The sequence below is a fragment of the Pieris brassicae genome, chromosome 7 (genome assembly GCF_905147105.1).
Source record: "Pieris brassicae chromosome 7, ilPieBrab1.1, whole genome shotgun sequence".
NCBI lineage: Eukaryota > Metazoa > Arthropoda > Insecta > Lepidoptera > Pieridae > Pieris > Pieris brassicae.
Window position 1 is genome coordinate 12,007,749 of NC_059671.1, and position 20,445 is coordinate 12,028,193.

The 20,445-nt window shown below is 33.5% G+C and overlaps 1 protein-coding gene across 1 annotated transcript in view; it reads right to left on the reverse strand.

Annotated features, from left to right (window-relative positions):
• The window catches only part of LOC123712330 (leucine-rich repeat and immunoglobulin-like domain-containing nogo receptor-interacting protein 3), a 101,547-nt gene that overhangs the window by 67,835 nt on the left and 13,267 nt on the right, over nucleotides 1-20,445 (reverse strand). The window contains exon 2 of the mRNA XM_045665355.1: nucleotides 7,638-7,671. The gene's annotated coding sequence lies outside the window, so the exon portion shown is untranslated. The remainder of the gene's footprint in view (nucleotides 1-7,637; nucleotides 7,672-20,445) is intronic.

Below are 20,445 nucleotides of genomic sequence, written 5' to 3' on the forward strand. Positions count from 1 at the left end.
AAAATACGTCAGCAAACTAGGAAATAAATGACCGGTAAAAATGATGGAATTGGCAGTTCGATAAATAGATCGGCAGTTTTAGATTAGGTTAAGTCCATCCTAAAGCCCTGTCGTAACTGCCCATTTAGCTATTTCAATTCTCAGTATTTATTATATAATCCAATTTATAAATTTCGTAGGAGCGCATTTTTGATTACTTAACTGCTATGTTTTAATTGCCGAACTTGTTACTAATCCGTTCTTGTAATTTTCAACATACCGAAATTTTATTCAAACATTGACAGACTGGTGCATTGGTGCGTGGCTATTATAAAATTTTAATAGCTGAAGATGCGCGATACACCAACAAATCACAAGAATAACATGATGTATGTGTGAATAGGGAGCAGTGTTGGCCTAGTGGCTTCAGCGTGCGATTCTCATCCCTGAGGTCGTAGGTTCTATCCCCAGCTGTGCAGTAATGGGCATTCTTTCTATGTTCGCATTTAACGCTCGAACGGTAAAGGAAAACATCGTAAGGAAACTGGCTTGCCTTAGACCCAAAAAGTCGACGGCGTGCGTCAGCCACAGAAAGCTGATCACCTACTTGCCTATTATATTAACAACTGATCATGAAACAGTTACATAAATCTGAGGCCCAGACCCATAAAAGGTTGTAGTGCCATTGATTTATTTTTATGTGTGAATATATAAGTAGTATTTAAGATGTTGTCTTATAACAATAAATCAGATTTGAATGATTTTGTCTAATTCATTTCTCGCTTCCTCTCAAAGTGGTGTCAAGTAATTATCGTGGTGAGCCTGCCTGATATCTTTTTGGTTGTTTTTAATAACTTTATTCATATAGGTAAACAAGTACACTTATGTACGTCAGAAAAGAATTTAAATTAATTGTAAATTTACATTTACTACGAGTTCGCAAGTCAAGGGCGTAGAGCGGGTAAAAAGAACTGGCAAGAAACTTTCCGACACTCTATTTAATCGCTAAATTTGAGTCATACAAATTGTTTGAACTGGAGCAAATCAATCCCAAGTATTAGGATCATTTAAATATTCGTCAAATTTATAAAATCTTCATTTATTAATTTACGTTTAACGAGTTTAACTTTAACTTTAAAAATACTATAAACCTACTGCCTGCCCTGCCTGAACTTTAAAAATACTACCCGTAAGGAAACGTGTGTTACTTTAGAACTCTTGGTGCAGACCCTCGTCCGGGGACCCTGGTCCCCTACTTCTTTATATATTCAGTATATGTTTTAGGGTACATCTGTATCCGAAGGATTGTTAGGTTCTTAGGTCTCATCCTCATATACATTTAGTTATCTAGTGCAGCTCGCTAATACATATACTACATGTACTAAAAAGCTACTCCTAACATTTATGAAATATAAATTTAAAAACACATTTCAATCGGATGGGAAGCTGTAATAAACATAGGAAAGCTTTGTATCAAGCTAATATTGTTGGAAACATGATCAAAGTAATAATTATTTTATTTAATCCATAATGGGTGGATGTAAGCAGATTAAGCTCAATCGGCTTAAATGGATTAAAGCTATCGTTAGGATCGAGTTATAGCTTACTCGCTTTTGACTACAGCTTTTTACAGTCAACTTTAAGCTTTATCTTGATTTAGTTAATAAATTCCCGTGTAACTCTGAACGTGATAAACAAAGAAACTGCTGAAGTGAGGAGTGCATTATTGTATTCACTAAGACATTGTGTAAACTATAATATCACCTCTTTCTTCAGCCTCAATGGTTTTTTTTGGTGTCTTTATGTAAAGTGTTTACAGGGTCTGAAGTAATAAGTGGATACTATGATAAAAACTACGCATGCGTCCTAAAAATCATGTAATATTAGACAACGCAACTATCCAAAAACAGGTTGAAAAAGTCATTTGGAGTCTTGGCAAGAAAAAGCCACTTTTATCACTCACACAAAAGGTATTTTTTAAATTTTCAAATATTACGAATATCTCGAAAACCGGGTACACTAAAAAAAAATATTTTTCAGAAACGCATAATAAAAGAATGCAAAAGGTTGTATGCCAAAATATACCTATTTAGTGTAAAGCAGATTATGTGAATATATTTCGCATACATTTTGTATATTTAGCAGATACCCAAATCATTCGTCGACACCATTCAACTCACTTTCTATAGAAAATATCAAGTATCGTTCTAATTAACGCAGTTGTATTGATTGATAACAATCTCAGATCGGCTTGAAGAGATTCTCCTACATTTGCTAACGAGATATTTCTCATTATTTACAATTTTTATCACACATCTAATATCTATTTCCTGGTTATGGCGTTTCATTATTCGATATAATTCATCAATAAAATACTAAAACTAGGTTCGAATTGAGCACATATTTCTATGTTGGTTACTCCACTTACCTTAAGTGGATTAATAATGTCATAATACTTATTCAAATTATTAGGTTTTGGGCTCATTATTAGTAGATTAAACATATATTTGTAATAGGGATCATTTAATAATAATATAATAAGTCATATTATGGAAGAAAATGCGAGGTATATGTAATTTATTAACATGAATAAATATTTTTATTATGATTATTATTATGATTTAAGGTAAAAAAAATATTTTTCGATTTATGTAGATGATGTAAAATTGTAAATTTTTGAATATTAGCCAGTTTATGCACTCTCATAGTCCAACACAAAGTTATAGTATATCTGTTGAAAATATTAATATCTTTGACGATAAATATTTAATATTTTTATTTTATATAGCTTATTTTTTAATAATTTGAAAACAACCATACACAACTGACCTCAGTTTTCAAAGGCAGGTGCCTTAAATTTAAATTCCACGTCATTCTTGGTTGGTTTGAAGTAAAATCAGACATATACTTATTTTTCGTTAAAACTTAAATAACTTATATAATGCAAATGTTATTGTAGTTTCTTGTTCTGAGCACTAAGCAAGTTATCTGTTAATAACTCAGCAAAATGGGTTATCAATATTTTATGATAACCTTCTTTAACCTAACATTTATTACTAACGAAACACAATTACAGTAACACAAAAAAATAATCAAACACGTTAAATAACAAAATATTTCGGAAAGAAAAAAGAGGAATAATGTACGTTTTACGTGTGTTATGTGTGTGTTGTGGTAGTAACTGGCCCTGGCCAGCATTATGCTGTGGGGCAGACTTGTTCCACAGCTGGTTATTCTGTCAGAGACCTCAACACTCACTTTGCACCTCAGACGCAAAAAAAAGAATGAAATAATAATAATAATAGTAGAAAAAGTAAACATAGAAAAAATTTACTGAGTTACCATAGAAGTCTTGCAAGATTTGGGTTGTCTCTCTCCCTAAAATATGGCAATGGATAAGGGACGATTATCACGCATGGCCAGCTGGCCAAGTGAACCGGTGCTACTTGTGGTGACTGGTCGTACATGAATTCGTGTATGCGGTGGTGTTAGTTATTATTGTCATTGACTATGTATTTGCGTGTTGCTCCCACGGGAATTTAAGTGCGTGCTCCTATTTCACCATGCCTCCTGCTGATGTCATGTGGAACATGGTGTCATGGTTGCAGCTCCTATTATCTATATCTTCCAGATCATTTCCTGCGATATTATCTATATCGTCCATATCCAGATCGTTTTCCTGTGACACGCCGTCGACTTTTTGGGTCCAACGCAAGGCGGTTTCCTCACCATGTTTTCGTTTACCATTTGAGCGAATGTTAAATGCGCACATAGAATGTCCATTGGTGCACAGTCGAGGCACATACGACCTAAGGCATGAGAGTGGCACACAGAAGCCACTTTAGCTAATTACAGTGTACTCATACGCAAGCCATCTCAAGTTAGAGATGCTGTTTACCCTGATGTATCACCACAAATATGGAACGTTCAATATATATCAATTGTACTTGCATACAAAAAAAGTTACTTATTTATTACACATTTTTGTCAAAAACAGAGCATGTGTTCACTGATAACAACAATATATATTACAGATATTTGTGGAAAAAACATTATAGAAGACTGTTAATGTACATTACCTCAGTTTAAGCTATGCATTATTATTGTAGAAAATTAAGTCAACATAATATTATGCAGATACACTCTCAGGGAAGACAGATAAGTATTTACTCAAATGTATGTTGAACGATGCAATCTAAATTTTTTAATAGTTGACCAAAAAAAGAAAAATCGTACTACAATCTTTTGAGTCTGGAACACAGATTTCTTTATCTGTTTGATTGTTAGTGCACGCTAGTAGTAAATGCTAACCAGTGAGTGAAAAAATAGAGCACAAGAATAGAGCGTCTTTCTTTTAATAGTGACTGTAAGTAGTGGTTTTTGACAGAGCGATTAGGTTAGACTTAAATTACTTATTAGTCTTGTTAGTTACGTTAAGTATAGCTAGATGGTTATGTACATTGGGTAGAATGCGTGGCAAACCCCGAGGGCCCATCTTAAGGGCGTGTGAAGGGCTGAGGTGTTTTTAGTGGGTGGGGTCTCGCTACCCCTCTGAATAGCAGAGGGATTTGAGTGTAGACCCAGCCCCACAGTCCCCGCGTCAAGCTCGACATCCTTAGCGCGGGCCTGCGCAAGCGCATTTTCACCTCATAAATAAAAACGAAAGATGGTAATGTTCCATGATGTCTTAGAGACAAATTAATTTAAAAAATGTTACATCATTTGTTTTTCTAACTATGACTTTAGATAATTTTTTACTATTAAATTAACTTGATTATTTATACATTTGACCCAACTATTAAGACACAGACGACGACTAACATTGGATGGACTAGTTGGTCACATTATGAAATTTTCATATAAAATTCCCAGAGGAGTATTGCAGGCTGGTATTAAAAACGTAGCATGGTGTTGCCATACCGATACTTGACAATTGTAGAGAGCTTGCAATTAAAACCATACTTGCTACGGATTAATTGAGAAAGTCGTTTTTCTATTAACATGTTCTCTAGAATTCCGTGGTTTAGTCTACAATGTTACTATTATATATACAATATTTACTAATAATAATATTATAATCAAGGAATAATCTGCTGATGTTATAGATTGTACTTGAAGGAATTTCTGTTTTATTTGTTTTGTTTTTGTTAGTAAACAATTGTATAATTTTATTCTGTGATACTAAAGGTTTCACTCTGGAGTTCATAATGTCCCTTTTTAAGAAAGAGAAGACTTTCGACTTCGACACTCCCCTGCTTTCCTACTCGGTCACATATCTGCGTGACTGCTGCCCGATAGGCTGGGATGTAGTCCCTGTTTATAAAAATTAAAAATAAAAAAACTGCTCAGCAATTATACCTCAACTTCAGCTCCAAACTCACAATTTACTCAAACTTCCTATACCAGAACTTGAACATACCGTGAATATGTATTTAAAAAGTGTTGTAGATACTTAACCTGCATTGCGTAAACGTATATCATCGATCTGACCTATTTAGGCGTGAAAGTATTTAATGCTTTGACTCTGTTCATGTATACACATGTACTTATGTACATAAGGTCAGGATTTTGTAGCAGCGTAAAAATTCTCCGTAGATATAATACACCGCATTGCGGTCGCTTCAAGGACGTCGACATTTCAAATATAGTTTACAGTACTGTCAGGACAACAATGATATGCTGTTTTTCAAAATTCATGAGCTTAATCCGCGTAGGATTTTGACAATTTTTACAATTTTATTCGAGTTTATTTATCGGAGAAGATGTACACTGTCAATTAATAAAAATATTATTTATTCATAAAGTAACGTTAATAACGAATCGAAATGTATTTTTCACAAACAAAACTAACTTAGTTACTTTACCAATTTGTTAATGACACTGGATGGAACTAGCGTTTTAGATACAGGCTAGGCCACTAGGCCTAATGAATGAGCACTAGCTCATTGAAATATTTTAGGTTAACAAAAATTACTAGTATATCTCAACGATTCGTTGAATATTGTATGTTTACAACCTTTAGAATGTAAGTACAAAATCTTATGTTTTTGTGTCAAATAAAGTGACTTTTATTATTTATTATTATTATTAGAAACGTTTTTGTTGTGTGAAACGTTGCTGAGCCTTTTTCTATTACTAGCAAGATTATTATGTATTAATTATCGTCTCTCATTCGATAATTAAATACCTTTAAAATGGTATAAAGTTAACATTAGTAATTTAATAGTTTACGTAAGTAAGTAAGTATATAAATTTTCAGTATATTAGAGATTTAAGATTATGTAAATGTAAAACCAAACAGCCTGTTAGTAAGCTAATGCGTTATGAATATGTAGTAGCATATTCCGGCATTGTATATAATATAGCATGAAAAGTTTTATGGCATATACATAATTCAAATCGCTATAACCGAAATAATGATAGGGATAATAACGGGCCACTGTCGCCATAATAAACATCACCTTGTCCTTAAAGTGACAGACAGTTTTGCCTGTTTCAGTTTCACCCACGTAGTCCTGCAATGCGAACGAAACCAACGAACAGAAATCCTCAAAGTAGTGAGGCCGCTCCTTGAAGCATGGGAAGTGCTCAGGAAACTTCTGAGCTTCTGGAAGGACCTAGGCTGGCTTAAATTAGCCCAAACATTACGCACAACGGACCAAATGGGCGTCAATGTGCAGACACTGGGTCCACACTACATAAATAGCTATAAAATATATCACAATATACTAATATTGTGTGTCTAATATAAGCAAACTATGATATTATTAGATCGACTTTATTGCGGTTTGCGGTCAAAACTATAATCTACCAATCTCTTTAGTGGCTATCCGGCGATGCGTATTTGTGTTGTCGTAGTTTCATTGTTTTTTTTTTACTTTTCGCCCCCTTTTGATCTGTGGAGCACGCTAGATGACTTTTCTTCGTTACATCTTTCATTGCTTGTTATGTGTTGTATGGTGATGTCGTTGGAGAGTTTTGGTCATATAACATAGTGGCATTATAATGTTGTGAAAAATTATTACTAAACACTTACTTAGATACAGTTTATACGGTCTTCGGGTAAACGTTTTTCTCTTTTATGTGAAATTTCCTTCTGATTCCTTTTTTCATTTCCCTCTTCAGATTAGATCCTGACTGGATATTCGTGTGTCAATATGTAATCAAAAATGTAACTGGTTGTCTCTGGTTAATTTACTAATTCATTGATGTCTATAATAAAACTTAATCTTCACGCCATATTATTTTATTTCTACAATACCTATTTCATATTAAAGTTTTTATTATTTAAAAATATTGTACTTATACTGTAGAAAATGCATTATATATGATGTGGTGGACTTTAGTAAATAAAAAACTTTTAACTACATATTCAAATTCTATACATAGGTTTTTAATCGCATCCTTATGAAATAAAGAATTATTTTAATATCTTTCACGAGAAATTCAGTTATATTACACACGCCATGTATTTAAATAATTAATATGCAGTAGCTTTGGATTAGTTACATATTGGAACTTGGGGCTGATTTTAGACTGTAAAAATATGCCTATTACCAAAATATTTGTGATCTATAAACTACTCCGTTAAGTCGTCATAGTAGTATGTATATGTTGTACTCATATATTTTGTTAACCATGTATACAAAATTTCTTACCTTTCAAGGAATTTCTGGTTACGGTAATAGGTTCCTGAAACAAGATATTATATTATCGTTTACCTACAACCAATTATCACATAAGCAACAGCACTCCAAGCGAAAATTAAACAAAATAGGGGTGTCCATGGGCTGCGATGACTGTCTTTTGGGCGTCCCGTTGCATAAACTTTTTAATTAATTTGATACACCTTATATTACCGAATACAATATATATATAAGACGCCTATTAGCCTACAACCAACGCGATCTGCATATAAGAATTTAATAAACATAACTAGCTCTGGAGACCTAATCTGGGCGACGACTACTCCGTAAATATCATCAGAATATATGTCAGCCAGTCAGATCCTGCTGGCTGGCGTCACATCTTGAGCTATTCATCTATATTTTAATCACAATTGGCAATTTTAAAAACTTCTTTATTTATAACGCGACGTTAGTTTTAAGTGGGTACACGTTAAAACGTGTGAGTGTAAAGCGTATGTCTATGTGTAGGTCTCAGTAGTAATTCCAACTCTGCGTGAAATGTGCTCAGCAAACCAGGCTTTCACAAGTGGGTATTAATGAAAGAATCAGATATCTAAAAGAATTTAATTATGTACATTTTAAAATATAATGGGATAACAGATCTTTGAAAAACATCAAATATACATCAATATACTATGAATGGCGCCAATTTGTATATGCCATAGAGTGTAGATGTACAACGACAACGGATGCGCCGTCCAAAAACAATTATAAATACTCCTTGGTCGTAGAAATGCTTTGGAATTGTAAGAATATATAAAATTTGCTGTCGCAAGCAGTTTCACTCGCGTTTTTCGGTCGTCATGATATAGTACATATCAGTATACTATCAATATAAATAATAATTCGAAGTAGTTCCTGAGTTCTCTGCGTAGATAGACGTAATACAAGATTTTTCAACTTTTTGTATAAAGCACGTAATTATAAAATTTACTTTTGAAATTCAATTATACTAGATCTCTTGTATGGTGAGTGAAACGAGCGTTGAATCGCTAAAAGCTTATAAGAACAATATGCTTTTCTCTATGGCATTCCTTTTGACATCCGAGCCTTTGAATTGAATGTCATTAGAGAGCAAAGTTATTTTATGAGCATTATTAACATTCTGTCACAGAAAATATATAATACTCCGTCTTGGGTTTATGCAGTCTGGATTCAGGTGGCTCCTTAGCCTAGTTTACTTGGAAAATAGGTTTGTTGTGAAATATTTGTTGAAATATAACATTGCGTAATTATAAATCTTTTTAACCGACTTCAAAAGAAGCTTATCAGTTTCACGTGTACGTGATACGTAATTTCGTAAATGTATATTGGTCCAAAAAGTTTTTGGAATCAATTTTTTTTAAAGAACGTGGTGCAATTATTCAGGAGGTTCCTCTGATACCGCCGCCTATAGACACTCTCAATGCCAGAGGCCTCGCAAGAGCGTTGCCGGTCTTTTAAGAATTGGTACCCCTTTTTTTTAAGGACCCTATGTCAAATTGGTTCGGAAATACTTGCGGAATTTCTAAAATAATACCAATAATCTGTCTTATTCCTTAATATTTAATAATTTACATATTTAAGATCTTTAGGACTTTGATTAACTAAAAGATTATTCAATTGTTTCTTTCGATTTGTATATATGCTTAGTCTGACCACAAATACTGTTGCAATTAAAAATAAACAAATATTGCATTTGAATTTGGAATTTTTATATTATTGTTCATTGACTTTCTCATTTTGGCGCCAGTACATTGTACAATATTTTGCGATATTAAAAATGCAGTGGGGTCACTAAAATCGCTCTGATTGCATTACACAAAGTAGGTATGGAGCCATATGCCATTTTTAAAATTCTCCATACGCTTGGTATTAGTAAAATATTTCTGTACCGGGCTATTAATAGATACAACGAGATGTAGCGTTCATACAAAAAGGATGGAAAGCAGTAAGGAAAAGATCTCGAAGAAATCCTGTGCGAAAGCAAAAGATTTTATCTCGGGAGATGGAGATAGCACCTAGAACCATGTCGCGTATATTAAAAGATGACTTAGGACTTGTAGCCTATAAGAGACGTACTGGTTATTTCTTAACTGATGATACAATAATGAATAGGTTGGTAAAACCGAAACAACTACTGAAGCGGTAAGTAAAGAGTGGTCACATAAAATGTTTAATTACGGATAAGAATTATTATTTACAATTGAGCAACATTATAACAAACAAAATGACCGTATTTATGCTCAAAGCTCTTAGAAAGCCAATTAGTTAACATACGTGGTCACTATCCGACATCAGTGATGGTTTGGTGGGGTATTAGCTATGAAGGAGTGATTGAGCCATACTTTTATGAAAAAGGTATCAAAACATCGGCACAATTGTACCAAGAATGGTTCTTCCAGCAAGACTCAGTCGATGATGATGATTCATGATGGTCATGAAGCTCGGTCGACGCAGTCTTGGTTGGAGACGAACGTTTCGAACTACATCAGAGCTGAAAATTGGCCGTCGACTAGTCCCGATCTTAATCCGCTAGATTATGATTTATGGTCAGTTTTAGAGAGTCAACGTTTAAAGGACTGTATTGCAGCCAATGGAGACCACTTAAGCTTTTTATCTTTTAAATTGCTTGATATTTATGTATTAAACTAACATACTGTAAAACTAATAAAACTTATTTGCAGTAGAAAACATTTATTATCAAATCCTACTCTTTAAGGGACTGGATATTAAATATACTTTACGCATAGTTGGAGATACTACTGAGACCTATCACGTAGTTACACATTCAGACACATAACAATCACGTAGACCCACAAACTCACGCGTGTTACGTTTTTATTTTAGTATTATGTTGTGTGTTTTTAAAATTATTATTATGTTTGAAACGGTTACCATAAACAAATCAATGAAAACGATGGAAAAAACATGAATTGGGCTTTGAATTGCTTTCGCATCCACCGTATTCTCAGGATTTGGGTTTCAGCGACTTTGTCCTGTTCTCAGAACTCAAGACAATGGTCGCTTGACAAACTTCCGCTAATGAAGAGGTTGCCGAAACAGAAGCCAATTTTGAGGCTAATGACAAATCGCAAGTACTATACAAATGACAAGTATATTGAATAATCAAATCAAATTCTATTAAAAAGCTTAGCTTAGGTTTTGCTATGTTAGCCTACGAACGTTTCCGCCCACCTAATAGTTACCACCACACTACCTCTCATAAGATATCTATTTCAAATATTACATAGAGTTGCTTGAATGGCATAGTTTTACCCAAGAGAAGCTGGGAACAGCAATCAATGTAAAATACATATATTTCTTTGAACCCTGGCTCGAAGCCAATCGTGCCGTTTAGCCTAATACGAACTTCATAGTATTAGAATAAAGCTCTCAGGAAACGAAATTAGGCTAATATATTTCTTTTCCTGGTAGGGCTTTATTTCTATGTAAAAATATAGGAATGATAAATCGCCTCTTGCCAATTGTACATTAAACGCCGGCAATGCACTAGTATATCTGGTCAAAAGTCAACAGTCAAAAATAATTTATACATAAAGGTAACAAACACAATGTACACTTATGAATGTCAAAAATAGAAATATACATTAAATGCTTCTAATTTTACATTTACTGCCAGTTCTCAAATCAAGGGCGTAGAATGGAAGAGAAGAACTGGCAATAAACTCTGCGCCACTCTTTTGTTTTACAAAACGTTTGTCTTCTTAAGTAGTGGTATGTCCGGTGTTCATTGGTAGCGATTAACTTTAACTTTAAGTAACCGTCATCACCATAAAAAACCGTCAGCACCTAGAAACCTAGAAGTATTTTTTTTAATCTTGTACTACTAACCATATTATATCATCATCACAAGTAAAATAAAAACAATTACAGTCAAAATCTGTCATAACGACATCGAAGGGACTACACATATTTGGTCGTAAAAACCAATAGTCGTAACAGCCGATGACATTATTAAGTGATACAATAGAATTCAGCCGGGACTTTTGATTTTGGTCTATATTACCGGTATCATGATTAACACACAACACAACACTTCACACCCTACCCACAAACTATACTAAAAATGACATTTTGAACAAATTTATTAATTCATAAAAGACTCGTTACTCATCTCTCTTGGCGAATCTTTTATGGTTTCCACAATGAGGCTACATCCTGGCCCTAATCGCTCAGATTTTCTATCTTATTTCAATAAACATATATCATTGTTACAAAAAACTCAGATCCAAAAAATATTAACAAAAATCACCTCAAGTAAGCCTCAAAATAGCCCCAAAGTACTCTATGCCACGTTAATATGAATAATAATCTAGAAAGTTGGTCTGTCGTGTTGCATTAAAACTCCAGTTTATAATTAGTTGAGCCACGACCCAGGCGCTAATCGCACAAAGTACTACGAAATTCGCCGAGCACGCCCAGAGGCACTTGATAAACTTGTACCAGACTAAAAGGCTTATTCTCATTATGTTTATTAAGCTATTTTCGTTATGTAAGATACTTTTGTTCTCATCTTTAATTAAATTATGGATATTTTGTCGTGCTTAGTTTGCTTTTTTTGTTTCCAACATCACGAAGGCTTCACTCATCATTCCAGCGGCTGCTGGGGTCCTGTCCATCTCTCTTCCACCACTTCTATCCTTTGTGTGTGACAATCATGTTGAATATTAATAATTAAATAGAAAACTAAAAATAATTTTAAAAGATTGGTCTCTATGGCAGTGCTTAATACTGGAAGCATTTTCTCGTTGTATTGGGATATTTATTCGTTGAGCCACGAGAGCACCAGCTCTGGGGTATCGGTACTATCTACCAGGTGCCAACTTAAATCGTTAATTAGCGTCTGTGCGTAAGAGAAAGTTGGAGGTAAAAGATTTTTGTCATAAATTGGACTAATTTTATTCATCTTGAATTAAATTTCTTTAATAGTTATAAATGGAAATTTATATATCTATGCTTAATCAAAGTATGTACCATTGCTATCCATGTACTTTTGACATCTTATAGGTATGTCTTTACTAAAAAAAACATTCGGACGGGAATCAATAAAATCTTGATGGAGTGCGGTTTTGGACTGCCTCATCAGAGTTGAACTTTTACTTTGTATTAAGTAGCCAAATTTTCGAAAAAAAATGGTAATCTGTTTTAGAATGGTATGGTGGATGTCTTAGAAAAAATTGAATTTGGTAAAAGTGGTAGACTTTAAAGACAACCAGGGCGCCCCAAAAAGTGGATAGAAGAAATAGAAGCGGTAACAGGAATCGAATGGAGAAAGATAGCCATAGACAGAGTCAGTTGGAAAAAGCTGGAGGAGGCCTTTGCCAAGGGGTTCCGATCGACGGCACTGAAGGTAGCTAAGATATAAAATGTAAAAAAATTAAGCTGTATGTTATCTACTTTTTGTCATAATTGGAAATTAAACGGGCTTTATTATTATTATTATTACAAGAGTTTTATTAAAACATTAAGTTATATTCCACAATTCAGCTGGAAGCTCTCCTGAGTTCCTACGTCACACTTGATAGTACTGCGATGGAGAACAATGTATCTAGTTTATTTTGTAGACACAGATGAAGGAAGCAAAAGAACTAGTTCAGTGATATGCCTATGGACTCACAATGCTACAGGCTTAGCGAGTTTATTGCCGGCTTGGTCATGAATCAGATTTATATTTTTAAATGACTATTTATAATCGTAAAATGCGACTTCTATATCTAAATACGATAAGTGTATATATATATGCTGAAATATACTCTTATTTAATAAAACTCCAGAGGCTCTTTTATATCTGCCTTTTAATAAATTTAAGGAATGTATTAAAGAAAAGCTGTGTAAAAAGGCTTACTACAAAGTCAACGATTATCTAGTTGATAAAAGGGTCTGGGACTAGTGCTAGACAGGTTACTTCTTATTAATTTGCGATATTTATTTTAAAATAAGTTTAGTGTTGTTTGATGTTTTGATATTTTAAAAGAGTTTTTTACGCCGGCTTTTTCTCTCGGCCTACATCCTCTGTCTTCTTTGCCCATAAGTAGGGATGTATACATATTCAAATTTAATGACGTGGAATAAGTGATATTTGTATCTTATGTTCCATAACAAACATATTTTATTTTTATTTTAAAGTATACGACTGGTAGATGTTGATCTTAAAAGGCTGCCAGCGCACAGTGATGACAATGTGATCTATGGGCGGCGGTATCACCAAGAGAGCCTCCTTCCCATTTTCCCCCTTTTATAAAAAACAAGTTACGGTTGTGTTTACATAGATTTGTAATAGACGTAGTTATTAAAATACAATACTTTGCCTTCATTAAGAAAATAGCTCAAAAGTTTCTAATTAATAGAAAGTAATTTAATCTTGCGTCTATTTTCATACACTTTCATGTTTATGATACCCCTTAGGACTAGATGAGCACTATTTTAAATTTAATTACTTCATAAAATTAAAATATATGTCCTCCCCAATGTTACCCTGGGGCTTAGAAGAAGGTAGCCTTCGATAACATGTCCTCCGTTGACAAAAAATTACAGTTTTTCTCACCACGCCGCGCTCAACTATATCAAACGCCACTCTCTTGCCTCTGTCAATGTTCCAGCCATTTTAGAGCCAATAGGCAACACTATCTGATGCGGATGGGATGTCAGGTGTCAGGTCCTAATTAAAGATTAAAGTTGGCGACTGGTAGATATTACCAGTGACCCCAGAGCTGGTGCTTTCCTCGCTCAACGTTCGCAATACCAAACTGTTTAAATTTCTTTAACATTCTATTTATCCATTTTTAATTATTGTAAATACAAGTTCAACCACAGTATGACATTATTTTTTAAATAACGTCTACTATGGTTAGGAACAAAGGCTGTACAAGGTGTATTGGTATACAACAATACATGATAAATTGCCTCGGGGGTATATTCTTTGTTTATGACACTAACGAGGGTGCCAAAACTCCGTTCAAACACATTGATATCTCTGTTTTAGCCACGGATAAGGGTGAATTTCATCTGCAGTCTTGATTACCAACACATGAAAAATATTGCAGTACCTATGAGTTATAATATAATTTGGAAATGAAGATAATGAGTAGGTTTTTTTTTAATTTTCATTAGCTTTTGTTATTTTTTTATCTCTCTTTTCAGTCAATAGCTCATGTCTGAGCGTCACGGTCAGCAAGGAAACATCTATATACAGTCAAAACCGTTTACGACGACATCCTTTTGAACAACATACCGGTTATATTAACCAAAATCAAAGGTCCCGGCTAAATTCTATTGTATTAGGTTTTTTATAACGTCATCAGCTGTTACGACCTAATATGAGTAATCCCTTCTATGTCGTTATAACAGATTTGAATTATATACGTGTATATATTTCTGCCTGTCTGACTTCTGTCTTAGTTTCTGTGCAGCATCTCTCTTAATATAAAAGTACTTCTCTTAAAATAACAGTGTCAGAGCCGAAACAGGGAAGGGCAACCGTGGCCACAGCCCCGGGGTCTGCTCAAAAGAGGTGCCCTACACAATAGAGACTTCAGAAAAAAAATTGTTTTAAATTCCGACTGAATTTTGTAATTTTAATTTTTTTTTAAATTATTGATTGATAACTCGAGTTATAATCAAATGTTTTTTTTAAGTAAATTTGATGACGATGAGTCTTTCACTTGATTAGTCCACCAGTTGCTGAACGCCCACGACATCTTTTGCCTTCTGTGTTATCAAATGAGTTTCTCCAAGTTGTTATTCGTTATAAACATACAAAAGTAGATACTTGGAGTGAGCTTAGGTCTCTTTTCACTTCAAATACAATTTAAAAGAAAGGGATGCATGATTATGACTATTTAAGAAATATAGGTATCACTATATTTTTACAATACATTAAAAATAATTTAGAAAGTTTTTTTGCTTTACATGCGATCATAAAGTTTTTCTGAACATTTTTCCGATACGCAAAAATGCGAAGCGAAGTTCACAAACATTTCCTAATCTCGATTGTAGGGACCTTTATACTACATTCCGATAACATTGCGGTCCCACTGATAGCTTTAACCCACTCTTTTCAACCCTCGAGACTACGAGATAGCTTTGAAATCATTGTATTTTGAATTCAGCTTTTTCAGAGTTTGTAAGTACCATGCGTTTGGTTTGATTTCCTATCGAAGCCTAACGTTACACCTGTGAGGACCCAATAAATGAGTCGTCTCACTTGGGTACGATTATATATACAATATCAATTGTATGAATTACGAAAAAATCATTATCCAATTTATATTAAGATTTTTTTTCGTATTTTATTTTACATTAAGAAATCTGAAATATTGTTTGTTTATGACATAGTTAGTGATAAAGTTCACATTGTATAGTCTAAAAGTAATTAAGATCTAAAAGAATATATATTAAGTACAGTAAATAAAGTTGTTTTAATATTGGAACATTAAATTGATGAAGAAGGCTTAAAAATTCTTTGGATTCTTCTTGCTGTGGACATCAAAATATAATTGAAGAATGTCAGTCACAAAGTCAAATTCAATTAAAATAATTGTAACTCTTGTACCTATTCCAACAATACATTCATACGGGCAGGACGCTGATCTGATGTTAAGTGATACCGCTGCCCATGGACACTCTCAATGCCAGAGGGCCCTTTTCGGCCTTCACTCCTTAGGTTAATTTTTTTTTACCTTACATCGGGAAAAATACAGTAGGTAGTTCATATAATTTATACCTTTACTTAAAAGATAATTTTCTTCAGAATGAAGGAAATTTAATAAACAAGTGACCCATAAGGCTTCTTTAAAAGGATTATTATTACGCCATCTTATTTTATTAACAAAGTTGTCTATGGAATTTCCGTAAATTTCGATTCCTTTATAATGCCTACACACAAAATTTAATTAAATAAAATATGCTTAATAAAAAGTTTCGTCAAAAAAGACTCGCTCCTCATACGACCGACAACTCTTATTTTTTGCAACTACATTCATTGTCCTATCATCTTGAACTGTAAGGAAAATGATCAACAACGATTTAAAAAAATCTAACTTATCATATGCACGTATATCACACGGTGCGAAAAGGCAGGACGCTCACAACGCCCGATCTCATAATGCCCATGGACATGGCATGGCGAAAAATGTCTTAAACTGCGCTCGAGGTCAGATCAATTCTTCAGAAATTAATTATATCTTTCATGAAAACTACATATGTATTACACTACGCCCTTGCATACGTATATACATATACACCCAGTAATTTTATGTCCTTAAAGGGCTCAGATGCTAAAACTACTGATAATCAATCAATAATCAGTTTGTCCCTGGTTAAATCAAAAAATATTCTATTAATGTGTAAAGTCGCTTAATATAAGAAATAATATAATCACGATCAGACATTAACAAAAGTCGTTAATACTGTTGTTTAAAAAAATCATAAATGTAAAGCAAAACTTAACAGCCGTAATGCTCTTTCAATTGGTTTACCTATATGAATCTTTTATATGAAACCCATATAAAATCTAAACCTACATAAACAATTCATTCAGTGCATTTTATTTGAAGAATTTAAAATGCATTATATTGTATCTCTGGCTCGCGGCCAGTCCGTAATATTTTCAGAGTGCATATACGATCTCCGGGGAAAGCAGTTTCTATATTTTATTTTCGATGTAATATTAATTATTCCTCTTTTAAATATTTAACGATCTATTGAGCTGTTGACCTGATGTTGAACTATGTAAAAAAGCTTCTTTTATTGACGTTAACAATTTAATGAAATGCAATTTTTAACGAATGACGCTGTGTATTTTATTCGGATAAATTAATATCACGATAAGTGTTTGCGTTGCTAGCATATGCAATATTAATATTTCTAAAATATAAATGGGTTGATAAGACTAGTTAAAATCGTTATAAACGACTTCTTATTGTCATATTAATTCTTTCATTAATATATATTATGATAAAACTTGTGTAATTCAACGCAGTGTCTAAAACGCTAAAATTTAGTAAATTAACGATTATATCCGTTTAGATTTATTGTTTAAAACACACGCAATATTTTATTTATTTAATAATTATATAGTTACACAACAAGCCTCGACGTTTGTATGGAAATTTTCTTTTTTGTGAATCTGCTACTTAAGCTATTTTTTTCATTTGTCATTACTAAATCATAAGTGGAGCAAAGTGGAGACGAAGATAGCAAATAATAAATTAATTTATCAGTAATCATAGCATACATATTCAATATTCACAATTTCCTTAACCTTAATTAAAATAAAATTAAAACAAATTTAAAAAGTTTGGTCCCTGTGGCGGTGTACCCTTAACACTGGCAGAATTTCCGCGCTGTATTTCGATATTTATTCGTTGACTGAGGAAACCACCAGCTCTGGGTACTATCCACCAGGCGCCAACTTACATGTTGAATTATCGCCTGTGCACTTGAACCCCATGGCCCAAGAGTCTATTCCAAAGAAAACAAAATCGAAGTAGAAGGGAAGACTCTTATATTTGAGCCGTTTATTATTTTCGGCCTGGTCTGCGGCAGCTCCAGCTTTTTTGCTTGTCCGAAGGAGTAGAGACGGGGAAAACGTGTCCACACCAGTAGCATCCTATACCATAGCCCGTCCCATCTTCCAAGGGATTAACGACATCCCATCCGGCCGTTTGCCCTCCCTTGTGATCGTCCCTTGCGATGCCTGTTGTCTCCAAAATGGCTGGAACATTGACGAAGGCAAGAAGGCATAGTAAAAAATAAAAATAATATGGGATAGTTTGTTTTTAATGATAATGAAAATTAATTTTGTCAGTCGTACACAAATTTTTTTTTTTAGAACAGAGGGCAAGAGACTCACCTGATGTTAAGTGATACTGCTGCCCATGTCTCAATGCCAGAAGGGTCGTGAGTGCGTTGCCGGACTTTAAAGAATTGGTACGTTCTTATCTTGAAGGACTCTAAGTCAAATTGGTTCGGAAATACTTAATAGGCCTGCCTTAGGAAACTATTATTAGGTGCATTAAGTCTGAAGATATTTTTTTCTTTCGTTACGTAATTCTTCACCACTTCTATAATAATAGTATTATACCTGTCTTTATAAATATAATGTATAGCTATTCAATAAAACTAATTACTATTTGTCAAGCGAGAATTTATTGGCGTAATTTAACAGGTTCAGGTACACAAAACATTTGAAATGAGTTTCGACGCTCTAGTTTTTGAGGTGTTCGTGTTTTACAAGACTTTTGTTGAACTTTGACATTTTTGTACTGTACGTGAAAGTGCTTTTTTAACAAGCCAAGTTCTTTTATAAATTCGGACGCGCTGTTATTTGGTTAGACTGTTATATTAAAGTGTAGAATGCAAATGTGGCGTTTTGGTTTTTACATTTTATTGCATACAAGAGATACAAATTAAACTGAAACATTCGTTGTAACACAGGGTATTGCTAATAATAAATGTCTTCCAGGTAACCTACAAAATAAATTAATATTTTTTCTATTTAGCTGCAATGTTTTAACACATACTAATAAAATCTACCAAGAAACCAAAATTATGACCATTAAACAACAATATGTTTATAGCACCTGTACCATAAGTAAAAAATAATAATTAATCTCTGCATGATGAGCTACTATCATTAAAAAATATCAAACACACCACTTTACGCAATATTCGTCGAGCAAGTTTGCTTTTCTTGCCAAAGCCGCGTACAAATTATTTGATGAAGTCTAATAAGTATAAGGATGTGCAATCATTTAATGAAATACCGTCTAAAATTCGTATTATTAGCGCGTTCAACCAATTCAAATGGCATTAAAAATACATATGAGCCTAGTAAACTAAAATTATGACGGCTGATTATGACATGTATTTCATTCGTATATATTAAGTTTCTCATGTAAATAAAAATACATTTCTTGTAATGAGAAATAAAGTTCTGTAAACATTAACCTAAATTATGGAAAAAAAATATTTTAAAATTGTGTTTTAGAGCACGAAATGCAAATCTAACTAATAAGAGTTTATGTACTTTCCAGCCAATGGACTGAGAAATATGTAATAAATGTCAGGAGTATCAGTATATGTAAAAAATAAAATCAATGGCGCTACAACCTTTTTAGGTCTGGGCCTTAGATTTATGTATCTGTTTTATGATCATTTGTTATTCTAGTAAGTAATAAGCCTTCTGTGCCTGACGCACGCCATCTAAAGCAAGCCATACTCAGGATGTGTTTCTTCATTGTTCGAGCGAATGTTAAATGCGCACATAGAAAGAAACTACATTGATGCCCAGCTGGAGATCGAACCTACGACCTCAGGGATGAGAGTCGCACGCTGTAGCCACTAGGCCAAGACTGTATCAGATAAGCATTCTCTATTATAACTATATTTAACAAATGTTAGTCTTAGGTTATTTCACCCAATAAAACGAAGATTTTTTGATTGGTTGCGCATCTTAATTTCTATGTGCGCAATCACCTTGCAAATTATAGAATACAACTCTGCGGAAACCGATTTTTGTACCAGAAAATTGACGGGCGAAAAGCTTTTCACCTCGCATAACATTTTTCGTACATAATTTTCGCCAGGAATTTAAACCCAGACCCAACTAATTCCATTAAATTGTCTAAGTACATAACACATTTAAAGCTTTTAGCATTATCTTATCAATTCAGGTTCCTTACAAATATTTTGAACACAATTTATTTGTTTAGAAATTGTTATTCAACACATTACTTTTAGTTGTACGAACTAATTTATATTACAACTGTGCAAA